Source organism: Ambystoma mexicanum, chromosome 1q (genome assembly GCF_040938575.1).
Source record: "Ambystoma mexicanum isolate Mex_15411 chromosome 1q, UKY_AmexF1_1, whole genome shotgun sequence".
NCBI lineage: Eukaryota > Metazoa > Chordata > Amphibia > Caudata > Ambystomatidae > Ambystoma > Ambystoma mexicanum.
In genome coordinates this window covers 1,040,268,504-1,040,275,888 of record NC_090922.1, presented here as the reverse complement: position 1 = coordinate 1,040,275,888, position 7,385 = coordinate 1,040,268,504, and positions in this window count along the sequence as shown.

Sequence of the window (7,385 nt, the reverse complement as noted above, 5' to 3'; positions counted from 1 at the left end):
ATTTTCCTGTATTATTTTTACCATGGAGGAATGGTTTGCTTTTTTTTTTACTTTGGATTTTGTTTTATGGACGGACGCTTTGCAGCCATTTTACTTTGGATTTTATTGATTTCAGCATTTATTTTTTAGCCTTTATTTTGGACATCCAGACTTTTATTTATTATTTATTCTCATGTGTGATTTGGTTTCATTATTCCGTTTTGTATATAATAAAACATTTTTTTAATTCATTTGTGTGGTCTTCTCCCGTTGGTTTCATGCATGTCACGATGTGAGTTTTCTCAATCATGTGTCGCCATTGTGTGGGTGTGACGGACATGTATTCATGGCCATACTGGTTATTTGGGATCATGACATGGGGATTTCAATGTGGAGTGCATGGATTGCTCGGTTGGGTGTTTGGACTGGGGTGGTGTGGGGTGGGATTTGGGTGGCCATAAGGGCCATGGGTCTGGATTGTGATGATGTGTTGGGTGGGTGACATGAGTCAGGGCCTGGTGGCAGGTGCCCGTCACTGGGGGGGGGCATGAGTCGGGGCCTGCTGACAGGTGCCCGTCACTGGGGGTGGGGTAGGGGCTCATGAGTCGGGGCCTGCTGGCAGGTGCCCGTCACTGGTGGTGGGGTGGGGGACATAGGTCGGGGACTGCTGGCAGGTGTCCGTCACTGGGGGTGGGGGACATGAGTCGGGCCTGCCAGCAGGTGCCCATCACTGGGGGTAGGGTGGGAGACATGAGTCGTGGCCTGCTGGTAGGTGCCCGTCACTGGGGGTGGGGTGGGCAAAATGAGTCGGGGCTCCCAAGTACATGGTGCCATTTGGCCTGCCAGTGGGTCATGCACAGGGGGGATGGGCTGCCTGCGGGGCATGGTCTGGGGTGATGGGTCACCTGCGGGTCATGGTCTGGGATGATGGGCTGCCTGCGGATCATGGTCTGGGGTGATGGGCTGCCTGTGGGGCATGCCCAGGGGTGTAGGGTGGTCCCCTGTGGTGTGGGCTGACTGCAGGGCATGGGGATGGGGGGAAGGGCACACCCGGGAGGGCACACACTGCCAAATCATGTGTGAAACTCCCTGCGCACCCCTCGGAATACACGTACCCCGCTCACGGCAGCGAAATCGCGTGTAAAACTCCCCACGCACCCCTCGGAATACGTGTCCCCTGCTCGCGGCAGCGAAATCGTGTGTAAAACTCCCTGCGCACCCCGGAATATGTGTACCCCGCTCATTGCAGCAAAATCGTGTCTAAAACTCCCTGCACACCCCTCGGAATACGCATACCCCACTCGCGGCATACACGCATGCAGCCCATCTACCTGCCCCATGGCCCGCAGGCAGCCCATCACCCCTGTGCATGCCCTGCAGGCAGCCCATCCACCCCTGGGCATGCCCCGCAGGCAGCCCACACCACAGGGGTACTTTTTCCACACGATTTTGCTGGCGCGAACGGGGTACGTGTATTCCACGGTGCGCGTGGAGTTTTACACGCGATTTTGCTGGTGCGAGCGGGGTACGTGTATTTCGAGGGGTGCGCAGGGAGTTTTACATGCAATTTCACTGGCGCAAGTGGGGTACGTGTATTCCGGGGTGTGCGGGGAGTTTTAAATGCGATTTTGCTGGCGCGTGCTGGGTATGTGTATTCTGGGGTGCACAGGGAGTTTTACACGTGATTTCGCTGCCGTGATCGGGGTATGTGTATTCCGAGGGGTGCGCAGGGAGTTTTACACGCGATTGCGCTGCCGCGAGCCGGTACGTGTATTCCGAGGGGTGCGCGGGGAGTTTTACACACGATTTCGCTGGCGCGAGCGGGTTATGTGTATTCTGGGATTTGCGGGGAGTTTTACATGGATTTTGCTGGCGCAAGCGGGGTATGTGTATTCTGGGGTGCGCGGGGAGTTTTACACGTGATTTCGCTGCCGTGAGTGGGGTACGTGTATTCTGAGGGGTGCGCAGGGAGTTTTACATACGATTTCGCTGGCGCGAGCGGGGTATGCGTATTCTGAGGGGTGCACAAGGAGTTTTACACGCGATTTTGCTTGGCGCGAGTGGGGTACGTGTATTCCGGTGTGTGCAGGGAGTTTTACATGCAATTTTGCTGACGCAAGTGGGGTACTTGTATTCCGGGGTGTGCGGGGAGTTTTACATGCGATTTCACTGGCACAAGTGGGGTACATGTATTCTGAGGGGTGCGCAGGGAGTTTTACACACAATTTTGCTGGTGCGAGCGGGGTGCGTGTATTCCGAGGGGTGCATAGGGAGTTTTACACGTGATTTCGCTGGTGCGAGCAGGATACGTGTATTCCGGGGTGCACGGGGAGTTTTACACACGATTTTGCTGGCACGAGCAGGGTATGTGTATTCTGGGGTACGCAGGGAGTTTTACATGTGATTTCACTGCCATGATCGGAGTACGTGTATTCCGAGGGGTGCGCAGAGAGTTTTACACACAATTTCACTGCCGTGAGCGGGGTCCATGTATTCCGGGGTGCACGGGGAGTTTTACATGCGATTTCGCTGGTGCGTGCGGGCTACGCGTATTCCGAGGGGTGCGCAGGGAGTTTTACACATGATTTCGCTGGCGCGAGCCGGGTACGTGTATTCTGGTGTGCGCGGGGAGTTTTGCACTCGATTTTGCTTCCGCGAGTGGGGTACGTGTATTCCGAGGGGTGCGCGGGGAGTTTTGCACTCGATTTTGCTTCCGCGAGTGGGGTACATGTATTCCGGGGTGCGTGGGGAATTTTAGACGCGATTTCGCTGGCGCGAGTCGGGTACATGTATTCTGAGGGGTGCGCGGGGAGTTTTACACGCAAATTCGCTGCCGCAAGTGGGGTACGTGTATTCCGAGGGGTGCGCAGGGAGTTTTACACGCGATTTTGCTGGCGCGAGTGGGGTAAGTGTATTCCGGGGTGTGTGGGGAGTTTTACGTGCAATTTTGCTGGCGCAAGGGGGGTACGTGTGTTCCGGAGTGCGCATGGAGTTTTAGACACGATTTTGCTGGCGCGAGCGGGGTACATGTATTCCGGGGTGCGTGGGGAGTTAGACATGCGATTTCGCTGGCGCGAGCCTGGTGCATATATTCCGGGGTGTGTGGGGAGTTTTACATGCGATTTTGCTGGCGCAAGCACGGTACATGTATTCCGGGGTGTGCGGGGAGTTTTAGACGCGATTTCGCTGGCGTGAGTGGGGTACATGTATTCTGAGGGGTGCGCAGGGAGTTTTACATGCTGGCGCGAGCGTGGTACACTTCTTCCGAGTGGTGCGTGGGGAGTTTTACACGCGATTTCGCTGGCGCTAGCGGGGTACGCATATTCTGAGGGGTGCGCAAGGAGTTTTACATGCGATTTTGCTGGCGCGAGTGGGGTACGTGTATTCCGAGGGGTGCGCGGGGAGTTTCACACGCAATTTCGCTGTCGCGAGTGGGGTACGCGTATTCCGAGTGGTGCGCAGGGAGTTTTACATGCAATTTCGTGGTTGGGGGGCTGTATGCTGGTCCACTGGCCTTTGCGCCATGTACTGGATTTGTGCAATGTATTTGGCGCACAGGGCGGGCTTAGCCCATATGGTCCCGGGGCTCTGGAGGCCTTCATTTTCTTTATTATTTCAAGTATGTCTGAAATTTAATATGGGAAATTCTGTCACCAATTTTCCCAACTACTTTTATATGTGTCGTCTATCCTACTGTCTATATAGAAAAGTTTGGAGATATATTGTACCCAGGTATCCTGTCCCACTTCATTATTTTCTCTATTGCAGTCTTCCAGCAAATATTGTCAGTACAGATACCAGAATTCTTTGTAATCATGGGTTTTATACAGCACATATATACTCCTCCAATTTGCATTATTAATATAATGTTTATGTGCCCTGAGACAATTTTTATATCTCGTCTTAATGTTTCTTATTCTTTACAATTTCTCCTCTTCTTTTACCCCATGATTCCATTTAAGGTTCTCAATTTCCTTATTTAACTCTTTTTTCCTTTCGTGGATTTCATAATCATATTTGTTTACATGGGTTTTCCCATGTTTTTGTTTAACACTCAACCTACAATTTTCTCTTTGGATCATGCCCAATTGGTTTCCAACCACCTTAAGGCCATTTAGTGCCATATCATGTCCATCTAAGGGCAGTGTGTCAAACATTCTATCAAATGTTTCTAAGTTCTTTTCAGTCCACATAATCCTATTTCCTCCCATAGAAGTCTGTATGTCCATTTCCTTTCCTATATTCCATATTCGTTGGGTTAATATAGCACATTTTCCCTTCAATGCCTTGTGGTCGCTAAGAGGTGTGGATATATGTTTAAATGAGATCATAGAATTTCTTAATCTTTTGCTAACAAACATATAATCCGGACGATAACCTACTTTTCCATTTGTCCAGGTATACTACTTTATCTCCCCATCATCCAGCTCCAAATGGTTCCATGTAATAATGTCGCCACAAAAATCTCGCCATGCAAAAATATCGCCGAAAAATTGCCGTTTTTTGTGGCGACATTATTGCATGGAACATGCGAGGGACACCCCCGCAAACCCCAAACTTTTTTTTTTTAAGTCTCCCACAATACAAATTTCTGAATCAGGAGATTCCAATAGCCATCCTTCTATTGTATTATTTATAATATTTCCTATATCGAACATATTCCCCCCCGGGCGTGAATATATGTTAATGAGCAGCATCTCCCCAAAACGACTCACTGTTAAGGTGTGAGTCACGAGAATGTTGCGTACCTGTATGCTTGGTTGATCTCGACGGGGCAGCCAGACTGACAAGAAGAATTGGTGACACGAGAAACCAGCCTCTCCACCCAGAATGGGTACTGGGTAAAAGATGGACCGATTCCCAACGTCACGAGCAGCTCTCTCCTGATTACCGTGACGTCAGGACTGTGCAAGCACAGGCAGGAGAGGCTGAAGGAACAAGTTCTTGAGATGATGGAGCTCTAAGGTCCAGGAAGGACCGAGACGTGTGGAGGTGCTCAAGAGTCCAAGGATGGCTGAGGCGAACACCAGGAGAAGGCACTGGATGCAGTGGTGCTCAAGAGTCCAAGGATGGCTGAGGCAAACACCAGGAGAAGGCACTGGATGGAAGACCGCAGAGCACAGGCTGGCACGAAGCAGGATTAAAGGGAAAATCAAGGCAGGGCTGCCTAGCCAGGCAAAAGGAGGGAAAACCCGGGAAGGAAGGAAAGCTGACGTGTGCCAGGCAAGGAGAGGAGTCCAGGAAGGCAGAAAACCCCAGCAGACCAAAAGGGAACAAAAGGGGAAATCCAGGGAGACCCGGGGAAGACAGGGAGCTGGCAAGGAGAGGTCCAAGGAGAACAGGAGAGGAGAACCCCAGGGAGGCTGAGCAGAACAAAGCTGGACGTAAGAACAAAAGGTGAGCGTGTAACACGATCAGGAACAGAGCGCATTGAGACGCGATCTGTTCCCGATCCTCACTCTCCCTTTATGGGCCACCGGCGCCCGCGAGGCCTGGAACGCAAGCTGATTGTCGTCGGGTGTCGGCAGACCCAGAGCGAGGCTTGGGCAGCAAGCCCCTCCAATCACGGGTGCCCAATCCACGGCGCATGCGCAGAACCATGATCGCGGTCTCCTGCGCATGCGCCGAGGAGCTGCAGCTTTGGTCCCCAAAGCTCTCCCTCTGGCGCCTCTCCAAGCGCGGAAGCGCGAATAGAGGCACCAGGAAGGGAAAGCACGTGCGATGAACCCCGGTCTCCCGGTAAGCGTGACACTATGCCCCCTCCCAGGAAGGCCCGGGGCCCCAGGTTTCCAAGGAAACCGACGATAGAACTCATGCACAAGACGTGGGGCGTGCACATGCCGGTAAGGTTCCCAGGTGCGATCATAGGCTGGGTACCCCTTCCAATCCACCAAAAAATGGAGCACCCCCCTGCGATAGCGAGCATCACATATCTCCTGAACCTCAAATTCGGGGACCCCCTGCATTAGAACAGGAGCCGGGCGAGGACTGGAACGACCATAGGGGTCAACAACATAGGCCTTCAAAAGGGAGACATGAAAAACAGGATGAACATGCCAGGAACGGGGCAGCTGAAGACGAAAAGCCACAGAGGACAGATGCTTGGTGATCCTAAATGGGCCAAAATACCGGGGAGCCAACTTAACCGGTAAGTTGCGAAGTGGCAGATTTTTAGAGGATAACCAAACCCTATCCCCAACCCGGAAATCAGGTTCCACTCTCCTCCTCCGGTCAGCCTGAGACTTCATATGATCTTGAGCGGCCTCCAATGACTTGCGTGCCAACTCGTGTTGCTGTTGGATAGTCGCAATCAGAGCATCAGCGGAAGGAACCGTACTGGACGGCACAGGATGGAAAGGCATCAATTTCGGATGCTGACCCGTCGAACAATAGAAAGGACTGGTTCCGATGGAAGAATGGGTGGAATTGTTGTAGGACACCTCGGCAAGGTCCAAATATGCCATCCAGTTGGACTGCGTGGCATTTGCAAAACAACGGAGGTATGCTTCCAGCGTCTGATTCGTTCTCTCCGTGAGACCATTGGACTGTGGATGATAACCAGAGCTCAGAGCTCTGCGGATACCAAGATGGCCACACACCCTGCTCCAGAAAGAAGAGAGGAATTGAGCACCACGATCCGAAATGATCTTTTCGGGAAGGCCATGCAGCCGATAAGCTTCATTCAAAAAGGGCGTAGCCATCTGGGTAGAAGTAGGTATCTTCTTGAAAGGAATGAAATGGGCGTACTTAGTAAAACTGTCCACAACAACCATAATACAGGTGTACCCATCCGAGGGAGGCAGATCAACAATGAAGTCAGTGGCGATGGTGTGCCAAGGATATGGTGCCAACTCTGTAGGTAAAAGTAATCCCAAAGACGTCGTCTGGGAACCTTGGATTGAGCACAAACGGGACAGGTTTCCACATACTTTCGCACCTCACCAGCCCAGCCAGGCCACCAAAATTGTCGAGATAGCAGTTCTTGTGTTGCTCTAATCCCTCGGTGACCCCCAATGGGGGAATCATGGAAGCAGTGCAATATGCCTTCTCGAATCTCCCCCTCAGGAATGTACAGTCTTCTCCGGAAAAACAGAAGGCCATTATGTTCGGATATTGAAGGCTGTTGGAGTAGAGTTGACCTCCTAGGATCTATCCGGGTGGCATCAGATATTGACTGCAAGAGTGGTGACAAAGTCAATAAAAAATGATGAGGAGAGATCAGTGTTTGAGCCAGACTAGAGTGTCCCTCTTCCTTCTCTATCTCCAGGGACCGAGACAAGGCATCAGCCCTTAGGTTCGAAGATCCGGGGATGTAAGTGACATGAAACACAAATGGAGAAAAGAAGAAGGCCCTCTGGCCTGTCGTGGTGTTCGACATTGCAGGGAGCGCAAGTACTGCAAATTGC